Source organism: Triturus cristatus, chromosome 3_1 (genome assembly GCF_964204655.1).
Source record: "Triturus cristatus chromosome 3_1, aTriCri1.1, whole genome shotgun sequence".
NCBI lineage: Eukaryota > Metazoa > Chordata > Amphibia > Caudata > Salamandridae > Triturus > Triturus cristatus.
Genome location: NC_140583.1, coordinates 1,104,664,588 through 1,104,679,915, shown reverse-complemented (window position 1 = coordinate 1,104,679,915; position 15,328 = coordinate 1,104,664,588).

Here is a 15,328-nt window from a genome sequence, read left to right as displayed (position 1 = left end):
GCACATATTTTAAATCTCCATTTCTCATCCTGATGTTTTCTTATCGTCTTCAGCATGCTGTTATATAGCATTTAAGGTATTAAAGTATGAAGTTGTTCTTTATTATTTTGTTTTTTTACTTCTGACATTATGGGGCCGATTCCGATTCCGGCCGCAAAACGAACCGACCGACACGGACCCGGACCGAATACCGACCGACACGGACCAGCGGCGTACGACCCGTGCAGTACGATGCAACGCGAGTGAATTACAACCGACACGTACGGAATACAAGCCGTACGACCGAGCCCGAGGGAAAATAGTGATCCGGCCGGAAAACCGACGTGATTTTCACCGACAGACACAAACCCGGAATCAACCCGACCGACCCGTACCTGCGATGTACAATTAGCACAGTACGATGCAATGCGTTTAAAACCAGACCGACTCGCATGGAGACCAAGCCACACGACCGACTCGCACAGACAACCCGGCACACAAGCAATAGAGACCGCAGCGAACGACGCCTACCAAACACAGAAGACATGCAGCGTGAATGAGGCGGAGAAGCCCGCACGAGACAACAGCAGTGTTCGTTTCCGTCAGATGAACGTCTCCTACATGCCTACAAAACACAAAGGAAAAAACACAAAAAAAGGACCAAACAAGCAATGACTAAGTCAATAAATACCCAACACAAATTAATTGGACAAAGACACACCCACAACTACAACTACAACTACATAAAGGACTACAATCACTACCATCATCCCTTGCAAACAGGAGACACAGCCAGCAGCAAACACCAGTACACAGTAACCACAGACACTCTCACAACTCACCCATCACACAACTCACACACCATCAGCACCTCATACAAAAGCACACACACATACACACAGCAAAACCAACACCAAACCAACATCACTTGCACCCTTACACACACATCCCTCACCACCACCACCCATCACCATGCCCCCAAAGAAGAACCCAAAGTTCACAGATAGTGAGTTAGAAGTGCTGGTAGACGAGATCATCAGAGTAGAGCCACATTTGTTTGGTACATTGGTTCAAAGGACCCCCATCTCACAGAAAACAAAAATGTGGGCGAGGATTGTGGACAAGGTGAACGCACAAGCACCAACGCTGTGCACAAAGGACGATATCCAGAACAGGTGGTAGGACATGCGCAGGAGGGTCAAGAAACTCATCGAGAAAGATCACGCCTTGAGTCAGTGCACCAGCGGTGGCCCTCCTGACAAACCAGCCTACCTCAGGACCTGGGAGGAGAAGGTGCGGGACATCCTACCACCAGAGAGTGTCCATGGCCTAACAGACATCCCAGAGACTGGTGAGTACACAAACAACAAACCCAAGATTGTTTGGCAAGGGGACAGTGAAACCATGCACCCCAAGCAAACCTACACTAACCAATAGATAATCAACCCAAGATGTGTATGCTAGTCACACAAACACAATACCTGCCATCTCATAGTGTCTGGGGACTGTGTCATGACATGCACCAACCTACAAACAAATAGAGCAAGCCCCTGGCACTAAGCCAAATACATCCAGTAAGACAGTTTGCCATCACAAACACACCACCTCACAGTGCAGCTGACTGTCAGGAAGGAATAGTGGGGATGCAGGTGAAGTGAGTGTAGCCAAAAGCATGATGGGGCCTGTAGTCACAGATAATGCTCCCCCCCCTCAGTGGCCCATCAAGACCTCTCTGAAACATGCCCACATCACAGGGAGTGGAAAATGACTGACAAGATGGCTAAGACTGGGTCCTGCTAGGGGTTGTGTGCAAATCAGAAGCAGGACACCACTGATTGACATCCTGAAAGACAACTTGCACGCCCTACAATGGAAGCACGTGTCATGATAGGAAGGAGGACTGACAGCCCTGACCATACTAATCAGCATGGGGAGACACCCCCCCCCAACACCAACTCCACACAACTCACCGGGTACAATGGTTTGACACACACCTCATTGAAATATCAGCAAAAGATCTCCCGTACTGGCTGCTGCTGTGTGAAGGACAGGGGCTCACTTGGGACTTGTAGCCAAACAAACACCAGGATTTCACTGTCAGCCATCTTGCCATTGCTGTCACACCCCCTCACAGGGAAGCAGAGTCAAGAGGGAGGAAGCATGGGCATGCTGGGAAGGGGGTGTAGCCAAGAGTATGATGGGACTCACAGTCACACACAACCTACACCCACCCACATTGCCCAGCAAGATCAACCTGAACCATACTTGCCTCACAGGGAGTGGGAAGGGACCGACAAGATGTCTGACACTGGGCTCTGTTGTGGGGAGCACAAGGCCATGCTGGGACTGCTAGCCAAACAAACACCAGGATTCCACAGTCAGCCATCTTGCCATTGCGGTCACACCCCCTCACATGGAAGCAGAGTCAAGAGGGAGGAAGCATGGGCATGCTGGGAAGGGGGTGTAGCCAAGAGTATGATAAGACTCGCAGTCACACACAACCTACACCCACCCACATGGCCCAGCAAGATCAACCTGAACCATACTCGCCTCACAGGGAGTGGGAAGGGACCGACAAGATGTCTGACACCGGGCTCTGTTGTGGGGAGCACAAGGCCATGCTGGCAAATGGCCAATAACAAGATCAAACTCTGTCCGTGACAAGCTGGGAAAAAGCAGTATACAGGCAGGCATCTGTTATGAAAGTAGAAAATGTCATGTTTGTGAACCAACGATGCATGTAGAAACATAAATCACATTGTATGTCTCTTCCAAACACAGGTCGTGCTGGGCACTCACTGACAAATGACGAGGATACTCACTCCCAGGCTCTGTTGGACACTGAGCTCTCTGGTCTGACTCTCTCACTGTCCTCTTCGGATGATGACGACCAACCTGGCCCCTCTGGTGTGAGCCATCATGCAGCACCAGCAGCAGCAACATCTGCCCTCCCCTGTGCCCACGCCTCCAGCATCTGGACACCGAAAGGGCACCCCCGCCAACACGGACAGACCAAGGACAATCAACACCCACAGCACAGGGACACAGGACCCCCCGGAAGCTACTGCCAACACCACCAGCAACACCACCCTAGGGGTACCATGGTCACCTATGCGTACCGCCGCTGGTCCTGCCCGTGTGGAGAGGGGTGCTGGGAGGGGTGGGAGGCACAGGGCACACCTTGCAGAGGGGTCTGGACTGCATGAAGACCCCCAACTGGCACGCATCATAGATGCGTACCAGGATAGCACCGGAGGATTTGGCCAGGTAGTGGGGATCCTCAAGTACATGCAACAGGAGCAGGTCACCCACCATGCCCGCATGGAGGCAAAGTGGGATGCCCTTACTGCAGTGCATCAGGACATACTACAATGTCTCCGCCAGATAAACACCAACCTGTCCCCACCCCCCTGTGTGCCCACAACATCTGTCGCAACACCATCTGACAGCGCCACAGGGAGGGAGGAGGACTCTGGCGGAGAGTCCCCTGCACCACAGAGGCCTGCACACGAGGATTCCCCTCCAGAAGAAGAGGGGTCGTCCGAAGAAGGACATGTGAGAGGCAGATGTCCCAGCACATCCCCCAGGGCCTCTAAACCTGTTCTGGACAATGTTCTTTGTGCGCAACCCGTTCACCTTGTCCAATCGCACACAACTCGCCCACATGACATGGAGGGTTCATGTTGGGCCAATGTATCAGATGACTGTGGACTTTACTCTGGACATTTCATTTACCAGCACGTCCCACTCAAACGTGAACTTTGGATTCCCAAACCACTGTACATCACCCAACATCCTGTGCACCTCACTCACACATGTTTGTAAATAAACTCACCAGTACACCATACTTGCCTCTGTTGTGATTCTAACTTGTCATGTTCAGGGCGAAGTCGATCTGCTACACAACACAGTGCATGCCAAATACTGTAACAATATGACCAACGTAAGGTCAGTCATGGGGATGTGACATATGTGAGGGAGACACACCACTATGGCAACAAAAAACATACTCACCATAGCCATGTGACTCATCACACACAATGATGTTGACCTGAAACACATTGGCATGCACAGGCACAACACCAAGCACAGTCAGTGGTAACAAGTTCACAGGTGAGGTAAGCAGATATCACTCAGATGTGGGAAGACAGACAACGCACATAACAAAGCGTAGCACAGGTTCATTATACACCAGCAACACGTTTATTCCACAATAGTTGCACGGTAATTCTACGTAACAGTGGACACACGCTCACAATGATTTGGAGAATTGAAGTCCAGGGATGTGTGGTACATCAGTTGATGGGAATTCTCAACTTCCACACTGGTGTTGGCTTCTGGGTGTTGGGGGTCAGTGTTGACCACACAACAGGCAAAGGACCCTGGGAAGGACAGACAAGATACAGTCAAAAGCACAGACGAACAGGAGAGAAATGCAATACACATGCACAAAACATGTTGCAAAACACCTACACAAACACTAGGTAGCAGTACTACCCTATTGTGGAGTACACACCACCTGAATGGACACATCACAGCACGCATCCAGTCAAGTGGCACACAGACACACTCAGACAGCAACAGAGCTGGCTCAACACATTCCTGGAAACTCACTTTCAGGTGAAGAAGTTGTTGATGAGCTGGGAGCAGACATCACCATCATCTTCATCATCACTGGCATCCTGGCCCAGGCCGGGATCCTCCACAGGTGCCGGACATTGGTCGTCATCCTCATCCAGGATGAGAGGCACCTCCTTCCGCACCGCCATGTTGTGTAGCATGCAGCAGACCAGTATTATTTTGCTCACCTTTGCAGGCTCATATGGAAGGGCCCCTCCGGTCTTGTCCAGGCAGTGAAACGGCTTTTCAGGAGGCAGATTGTCCGCTCAATCACCCTCCTGCTCCGACTATGTGCCTCATTGTAGCGCAGCTCGGCTGGTGTCACAGGGTTCCTGAGGGGTGTCAGCAACCACGGCATGTTGGGGTATCCGGAGTCACCTACAAACACAAAAATGAACAAGTAGATGAGTTTGGTAGGAGTGTGGAATACAACAATGACAAACACACACAATGATAAACAGTCAGTACACACCGACAAGCCAGGCACGCTGAGCTGGCATCTGTGACATCAGCGTTGCAATGTGACTACTCAGTATGTAGGCATCGTGCGCCAAACCAGGGAACCGTGCACACACATGTGTGATCAACATGTCAGCAAGACAGACCACCAGAGCATTGATCGAATGGTAGTGCTTCCTGTTACGGTATGCCTGCTCATGTGCCTGTGGTGGTATCAGGGCAACATGTGTCCCGTCAATGGATCCAATGACGTTTGGCATCATCCCCAGTGTATAAAAGGCATCCTTAATTTCAGGGAGTTCATCTTTGCTCGGGAACTTGATATACAGGTCGAGGAATTGCAACATCCCCTCCCAGACATCGCATAGCACCCGACTAAACATCGTTTGCGACATACCACCAGCAGTAGCCACAGTGTACTGGAAGGTACCAGTAGCAAAGAGGGTCAGTGCTGTAGGGAATGTCCGGCCAGGTAGCAGATGTGGCACCAACTGCTCCGCCAACTCCTCAATCAGTGGCCTGGTGAAGCGGTACCGTCTGATGCTGTCGCGTTCCTGCATGGTTGCAAGGTCTGGGAACGGACGATGCACAGCTGGTGCCCTGCAGTACAGAGATGCACAAAGGAAGATTTTCAGTACATCCCCCCATGTGGCCATGCCCACGATCACTCTCACATGCTAGTTCATGACATTACACAATGTACTGAGGTGTGTGCTGTTGGTCATGGACACATATGTCACCCACAAGACCACCACCTCACATCTCAATTCCACATGTCCACATGAGTCCCATGTAGTGCAATGGGCTAATCATCTGGCTGTGTCACCCAACCTATGTGCTGCTGCAACGTTAAAAAAAACCACCCCAGTGACTAATGAGGACTCAGGTCACCCAGGCATCACAGATCTTTGCCATGCAGAAACCCAGGCTCCCTGTATTGCCACATCAACACAGCAATGGACATGGCGTAGCACGTACACACCACAAGGCAAGCGTAAGTCCCACAGGTAGTGGCCACTGTTGTCCATGCCGGCCCTAGATGTACGTCTATTAGACACACACCCCATCAAGGTTGATGGATATACCACATGGATGTGGAGACTGTCACCCATTGGTAACATGTGATCAGACACATCTGAGACACAACATGCACACAGACTGTGGGTGCACATCAGTATTGGGGGTACAGGTCTCACTGTGACATACATGCCATCACCCCCAGGACTCAGGGTGTATGTGACATGCCCCAAACATATCCATCCTGACACTGTGGCCTTCACTCATGCCAATTAATGTCCAATTGCACATCACAGTGCAAATGTGCACAACACACAAAGGACTCTCCCCCCATGTACAAGATAACAGCCTGGTAGTGACTACACAAAGTGCCAGACAAAAAAACTGCTGTGGCCCCCTCAAACACCCAGGGAATGCAGCCTCACATGCCATGGGACACTGTGTGGCCAATGCTATAGTGTGGCAGGTGTGTGCAGGTGTCCATGGCCAGTATATGTGTGTTGCATCCGCCTAATAGTCACACTAATGCGGTCCGACGCGGGTGACAATGCGTACGCATTGCACGGGTCTTATCCGAGCAGTGCGTACGCCTTGTCATTGAATGCAATGAGGTCCGACACGGGTGACAATGCGTACGCATTGCACGGGTCATGTCTGAGCCGTGCGTACGTCTTGGCCATTGAATCGTATGGAGACGGGTGCATGTGTACATTCAAAATACGCGTTGTACAATCAGTTGAACGAGCCGGGCGCACCCATTGGCTCAGGACTGTCATGGAGACGGATGCGGATTCAAAACTTGTACGAGTTGTGCACTGAAAATTCAGTTGGATGCCTACAACAATGTTGCAATTTCAAGTGTTCCATGAAGGTGAAGATTTGAACGATGTGGAAGGCGTGTACGAGTCGTACTTTTAAATGGATTGGCCAGATTCATAGAATGCAACCGTGTTGGACCTATCACTTTGGACACATGGCACAGAGTCTGCCTCTGCAGCACAGATATAAGGCTGGCTGGACCCCAGGGAACTCACTTGCCTGCACTACATGCTACTGGACCACATCCCTGCTACCACTGCTGCTGTCTCTGCAACCTCTGGCTCCTGCTATGGCATGTACACTGGAGAGGGCCCCAGCCTTCACTGAGGAGGAGAACCAGGCCCTGCTGGACGGGCTCCTTCCAGAGTACAGAAAGCTCTATGGGACATCAGGGGAGCAGGTGAGTGTGCTGTCCACTGCCTTCCTAATTAAGCATGTTGTCTGACTAGCAGTACTAGCAGTGTGTACAGCAGTGGCAAGCATTATCACTGACTACTTTCATCCCCCAAAGTGTGTAGGGACATGTACTGAATATTTTTCCTGCTGCTAAAGTGCATTTTTGCCAGCTTAAACTATCCATGCATTGTTAACATGTCAGACATGCATGTGAATTTTCATTCTCCAGGGTTGCACTACCTGTGTAATTATTTTCACTTTGTGATGATGACATGTATATCTAATTGTGTGCTGCACAAATCTGGGGCATGTGTGTTAATGTACTTTTCACTTTGTCCTCCTCACAGGTTGATGCCCACCAGAAGCAGGAGATCTGGCTGACCATCGCCCGGGCTGTTCGTTCTGTGGGTGTCTACAAGCGCCGGATCCGCAACTGCCAGAAGAGGTGGCAGGACCTTTGGGGCTGGACCCGGAGGATAGCTAGAGTCCAGCTGAAGCTGTCACCTCCAGGCAGGAGGGGCAGACACCGGACCCTGACTCCCCACATGCTCCGGATACTGGTGGTGGTCTTCCCGAACCTGGATAGGCAGCTGAGGGCCAGACAGCAGCAGGAAGGGGGTAAGTCCATGCCTGATCTGTGTACTATGTCTGACATGCAAATAGCAGTCTTTTGTCCGGGTCACACTTCCACATTACGTAGGTCTTGTAGTCCAAAAATCAGGTCCCTCATCTGTGTGATGCACCCTCCTAATCTGTTCTACAGGTGTGACCCTACAGTCTTTGGATTGTGTCACTAGGGCACTGTGTCCCTGCAGTCAGCTATGTATCAGGTACCAGTCAGCATCAGTTCCCGTGACTCTGTTGTATGTGTCATGGGTGGGTCAATTGTTTACACAATGCCTGAGATCTGACATGTGAACTGTGTGTGCCCTTGAGATGTGTACCAATTGCTGGTCTGACTCACAACATGGTTCTGGGGTATTCAATACAAAACCATGCAGCAAGGTACTCCAATTTTTGGGCATCAGGAGTAGGTATGGCAAGTATGCCACAATTGCTTAGCCACCTGACTACTGTCCGGGGAAAAACACTGTTTCACTTAGTCCTGCCCAGTCCTGCCCCCTCAAGGGCATTCAGAAACACTCTGTAATCCCACCCCTGTGTGTGAAATTGGAGGTTGTGCTTCGTGGCATGTGCCCTCAGGTGTGTGCCTCTGTGTCATTAGGGTGTGGCTTGTTGCTACGTACAACTGGGGTGTCCATGATTCCGAGGGTCAGCATGACATCTGCAATGTGACTGTGGGAGACAAGACCTGTGTGACATATAGGTGTGTGAGCATCTGACAGCGCACAATGGTGTATGCAACTCTGTCCCTCATGCAGCTGGGTTATATGCATGGCAGACTGTGATGTGTTAATGTACATGGATTCCTGTTTGGTGAGACTCATATGTCTGATTTTCATGATGTGGGGTCTTCTGGGTCCTGGATATGTTGTTTGCATGGGATGGGCAAGTGCGCCGCTCATCTGCAGAGTCAGATTTGCCCCTGAGCTAGGATTGTGAGTCAGTGCATATTGTTGTTGTCTAGATGCCCTGCCCCTGTGACAGGAGACAGTGTTGACTGACTTACAGGGCATCCCAGTGCCATAGCATTGAACTTGCTATGAGTGAGCCTGCGTTGTGTTCAAGTGTTTACCATGCACTCCATTGTGGCCTTGCCCATCAGGACATGAGTACATCATATTGTGTGTTGCTGGCATGCATCCCAACCATGTGAAATGAGTCTCTGCCCATCCCTTCATCTGGACACCTGTGCTGAGTCAGTCGCAAGAGATGTGCTGTGGGTGTAGTGATATACTCCTACATGTTCACTTGCATGTACAACTAATGTGTGGGTGGTGCATGTTGGCACATTGGGGTATTAACATCCAACATGCAACAGACATATGTGTGCAAATCAAGGAGGGATATGTGTGCCATGGTTGATGTTGGAAATGACAATTGTCTTATTCTAAACAGTGTTGGCACTTTGAGCTGTGTTCATCTGATGATGCCAGGGCTTGCCCTGTGATGTGATGTACTCACTTTGGTGTGTGCAGTCGGTGCAGGTGACTGATGTTGTTCTGTTACTTCCTATTCCTATCCAGATACATCCACGGCCACAGGAGGGGACAGCTCCACGGAACAGGAGGAGCCACAGAGCCTTACAGGGACAGAAGGAGAGGAGTTAGGTGGACCCAGTGGCACGGAGGGCGATTTCGGCCACACAGAAGAGTCGTCAGCACCATCCCCCCCAGCTGAAGGCCACAGCAGCTCTGAGTCTGACTCCCCTGTGGAGGCGGGTGTCAGCAGCCACCAAACCCCAGGTAGTGAGGCTGTCTCCGCCACCACCACCACCACCACCACCACCCCCCTCCCATCGGCTCCCATCCCAGAGGTCCCTGTAGGCTCCCGTGTTTGTGAGCATGTCTCCTTTGTGCCAGGCACCCCACCCCCTGCTCCTGTGTCCCCTGCTGCTCTGAGTGAGGAGTCTGTGGACTTACTTAGATGGATGCATGTGGGGCAGATGTCGATGCTGAGCCTCCATGCACACACAGGTCTGTTGACACAACTGGTGTCTTTCATGGAGGGCATTTCCTCTGGCATGTCTGCCCTACAGAGGACCAACCAGTCCGTGGCCTCCTCCCTGATGGCAGCAGTGTCCCTCCTCCAACAGTCCCACACCCTTCCTACCCCTGCAGCACCCACAATTCCTAGAGCACTACCTGTCCAAAGCACAGAAACCCCCAAACCAAGGGCTAGACGTGCACACAAGCAAGCACAGGGGACTGATTCCACACTCACAGGGGCTGGTCTGCTGACACACACACAGTCATCCACAACCACTCCACAGTCCACCAAGACCTCTCCCTCCCAGCCCCCTTCCCTTGCCTCACCTGCAACCCCATCCCCCCAGAAGCTCGTCCTCTGTGACCTTGGCCTCTTCCCCACCGACCCAGCAGATCCTGATTACAAGGGGAAGAGGAAGTCCCCACACACAGAAGGGAGTGCCCCTCACACCCGGACACCCTCCCCCAGGTGCACTCAGACCGAGACGCCCACCCGCAAGTCCCCCCGGCGCAAGAAGAGCAAGACCCCCCCGCCAGCACACAGCTCCAAGGCAAAGTCTCCGTCCTCCATCCCCCAGGCTACCACTCCAGAGTTTCCCCCTCCACTCCCTGCCCCGGGTTCCCCCACACACAGATACACCATCCCCAAAATACTAAGGCCATCCCCCCTAGCACTTGCTCCTCCACACCTGGTCAGACAGTTGCTGCCACTGATGTGGGGACCGTGTCAGTACCCCCTGCCCTGCAGACCTCACCTGTCCCCCATTGCGCTCCCATGGATGTAGGCACTGCTTTGGAGTCCACACCCACCCCGTCTGACCTGGGCACTGCAGTGGTGAGCCAATCCACTCCATCTGACCTGCCCACTGGAGTTGTGCCGGCACCCACCCCATCTGACTTGTGCCACACAGTTGTGACAGCACCCACCACTTCAGTCATCTCCACTGCAGTTGAAAGTGTCTCGCCTGCATCCCCCAACTCTTCACTGCCTCCTTCTGCTGCGCCCTGATCCTGTCCCTGCGGTGCCTGGCCTGCCCCCATGTAGGCCCCTCCTAGGGGATGACTCCGGTCTGTAGCAGTGCAGACAAGCATGGTGTGACAGTTGTCACTCTAGTTCACTCCTTGGCAATTTGACATGGACTGGCCATTGGCCTTTTGGTTGCACAGACGTTTCGAATTTCATATACTGAATTTGTGACTCTAGTTCACTCCTTGCCCTTTGGACATGGACTGGCCATTGGCCTTTTGTTGGAACAGACGTTTCACTTTTCACATGCTGAATAAAGCTTTTTACTTTGTCCCTGTGAATTTGATTTAGCTGTACATCATGTTGAGGTTGTTTTAGATGCCCTTGCACCTGTAATGCTTGGTTTACATGTTGCATACTGATGTGTTGATGTGAGGTACTCCCTGTGGTCCATGAGATATGTATCCTATTCTGGTGGGTATCCATGTCATCCTTTGCAGCTACCTGGGTGTGTCTGGATCAACCATTTGTGTACATCTCTCTGTGAGCATTTAATTGCCATGGTCACATCTGTGGCTTGCACCCCTGCACATATGATGTGCTTCCCATTGTCCAAATTGTCATTTCCACATACTTCGTGCTCATCACTACTGGCCCTACAGGTGTGGGCATCATTGGTATAGGAGCAACTGGGTCCTCTGTGCAACTTGCTGTACATATGTATTGAGTATGTGCAGATGACTTAAGGGAGACTCACGTACCCAGGCTGTTGTGACCAGAGCCTTCATTGTGCGGTAACTGATGGCTGACTGACCAAGTGTTCTGCAGACATGAGTGGGACTTGCAGTGAATGTGTTTGGCACAGCTGGGCTCCCACAGGAGTTGTGTCCCCTCAAGTTAATGTGTTGTCCAGTGACATGGCCTGGGCCCATGGTGTGTATTGTATGTGCATGTGTGTGTGTCCACATCCCTGTTCATACACAGACAGTGTTCCCTTGATATGTGCATGTTGTTGATGCTTGCTGAGTGGTACTGGGTTAATCCCACTACTTTTCCACTGGGCTACCAGATGTGTGGGTGCATGACTCACTCCTGTTAATTGGTGTATCATCATTGTGATTTGTCAGTTCTGAGTGTTGATGATGTTGTCAGACACAGATGGGACACAGTGAGGGTTCCTCAAGGCACTTTTTTGTTCGCAATATCATGTAGTTGTCCCTAGGTGGTAGTTTTCAGTGATTGAGACATTTGTATGTGTGTGTGACTGCTCTCACTTGTCGGGTTCACGGCAGCGATGCTGGCAGGTGTCATCATGGGTGCCTTGTGTTCCTCCTTGGCATCTGCATAGTCCTGGGACAGTGGCAGGGATTGTGATGGTCACATGAGCTTTGAGGTCATGGCCATGTACTGCATACTGTGCAGTGTGTCTGTCATTCCCCAGGGTTGTAAACAGTCCTTGCGTGATGTGTGTGTGCACCTTAGTTCCTGCCAAAATTCCTGTGTTTGTCATGTGGGCATGTGCAATGTCACCTGCCCATGTGGGCTTCACAGATACACATTGTTGCAGTTCAGGTGTGTGGTGTTGATGGTGTACTGATGTGAATGTTTGCATGGATAGTCCCTTAGCTCCCGTTTGTCCATGGATGAGGGGCCATGCTGAGTGAATTGTGTTTGTGTATGTGTGATGTACGTTTGTGGCACAGGACACATGTCTGGGTTTCCCAGTTTGTACGACATCTGCCTTTGTCATCACAGTGAAGGTGTCATGCATGCTTGTGTCGCAACAATGTCTTGTCCCTGGGGATTGTGCTGTTGTGTGTCAGTCTCTTGCTGTGTTAGTTGGTGTTCATTCCAGCTAGTGTCACATGTGTCTGTTGTGCTCCCTCTCATCTCCCAACGCCTGATTGCCCACTGAGGGTGTCCCAATGATGGTTTACTTTTGTATTGCACTGTGTCCACATCTGAGTCACTGTGGTTCAGACCCTCTCATGTGTTATGTAGTTGCCTGTGGATACTGTGACACACACACATTTTGTGTCCGATGTGCAGTGTGAGTTTGCCTGTTTGTGTTTGTGCATATGCACCAGTGCATTGGTATTGCTGTTGTGGGCCTTTGTCTGGATGCTGTTTCTGCGATTTTGCATGCTGTCCCTGTGAGTCATTTCACATCATTGTGCACATTCATCCTGGTTGTTGGGTGCCATTGCTGGCATGGAATGTGAGTTAGTAAGCTGAAACCTACAGTCTACACATATTGTTTTGGTTGGTGTATCTATTTTCGAGATGTGTGCATGCTTGGTGATGGTCACTTCTGCTGTTGTGTCATTGTACGCTGTGTGCATTGTTTGCCCCCATGTGTGGTGCTTGTCTGCACATGGCCAAGAGTGTTATGTTTTCACAGCATTGTTTGCCTCAACACATCTCTGTGTGTATGGGACACAACCACTATTTTCCCCCAGAAGTGTTTGATGTGTTGGGAGCAGGGATCATACATGCTGTTAGGTGCAGCTTTGACCATGATGACACTTACCTTTTGGTTACTGTGTTGAGGGGGGTTTGGTCCCCATCACCACAATGCTCCACATCTGCTGCATTTTGTGAGCCCCCACTTGACTTCTGTTCTACACAGTGAGCGGGTGTTCTTTTTACATTGCCACAGTGCTATGGTGATGCTTGCCTTGTGTATGTCACACTCATGTGTTGGTCACACGTGTACTGTTACTTATATTGTATGCTCGTAGCCATACTCACTGTTGTGGGCATTTGTCACAGACTACACACTGTTGTCATGATTTCGTGGGGGATGTATTTTGCGGACATACCTGATGTTTGCCTATGCTGGATGTGTTGGGCAACACCCATCCTATGGCTGGGGGTGGCAGGGGTAATGGCCAACATGTCCCCTGTGAGTGGGGGTGGCAGGGGTGATGGGAAACATAAGCCCTGTGAGTGGGGGTGGCAGGGATGATGGGCAACAGGTCCCCTATTGCTAGGGGTGGCAGGGTTGATGGGCAACAGGTCCCCTGTGAGTGGGGGTGGCAGGGGTGATGGGAAACATAAGCCCTGTGAGGGGGTGTGGCAGGGGTGATGGGCAACAGGTCCCCTATGGCTGGGGGTGGCAGGGGTGATGGGCAACATAAGCCCTGTGAGTGGAGGTGGCAGGGGTGATGGCAACAGGTCCCCTGTGAGTGGGGGTGGCAGGGGTGATGGGAAACATAAGCCCTGTGAGTGGGGGTGGCAGGGGTGACGGGCAACATAAGCCCTGTGAGTGGGGGTGGCAGGGGTTATGGGCAACAGGTCCCCTATGGCTGGGGGTGGCAGGGGTGATGGGCAACAGGTCCTCTATGGCTGGGGGGGCAGGGGTGATGGGCAACAGGTCCGCTATGAGTGGGGGTGGAAGGGGTGATGGGCAACATAAACCCTGTGAGTGGGGGTGGCAGGGGTGATGGGCAACAGGCCCCCTATGGGTGGGGGTGTTAGTGGTGCTGGCCATGCAACTCGTATGGTGGGCTGTTGTTAGTGGCCAGGATATGTATCCCCTGTGTGTGTGTGCCATTTTGCGGGTACGTGTCGTTTGTTTATGTGGTAGGTGTCTGACTTACCATCTGCGCCGTCGGCGTCGGTCCCTGATCCGGTCATAGATGTACGGAACTGGTATGACCTGCGCGATGGGATAAATGATGTGTTCATGTCATACAAGCTGCTTGTTGCTCCATCTCGTACCCACTGCAAGCTGTTCCATCTCGTAGCCGTGTATTGATTTGTGGTGCGAATCGTAGCTGATATGCTTGTTTTCCGGATGCTGTAATGTGCCGTACGTGACGACCCGTCCGGCGCGTAGGAAGTAAGCATCGTACTTGTCATGCCGGAAACTGCTATGGATACTGCTTCCGGGCAACACGGTTCCTCTTTGGGAGTTACGACTCGAACGGAGAATGGGTCTTGATTCACAGCCTACATGTCGGTCGTGTTTTTGGCAGTTATGCGCATCGTACTTCCTATACAGGACGGACCGGCTCCGGGTACGTGTTGGTCGCAGGGTAAGGCTACGGACAGCTGTCCGACCGTCTATCGGAATCGGCCCCTATATGTTAATTTGTAGTAGTCTGTATTTAAGGAACATGGGGTGTTCCGAGGTAGCACTTAATTTATTTATACATCACTGAGCACTTTAGACCGTTATAGACTTCTAATATACAAACTATTTCTACAACTATATTGCAATTTCTATATCCGTGTTTTAACATAACCAGTTAAATGATTTTGGATAATGTTGGACCATCACATAGCAGATATTGTATTTTGCAACTATTGTTTAATGGAGGATGGTGATATGGATACATGAAATAAGATCATTATGTTTTTATGATTGATTTTAAATACAATTTGAACAGATATTTTTGTATTTAACATGAATTTTGTTTTTAACGTATTTTTAATGTATCATCAACATATGGTATTT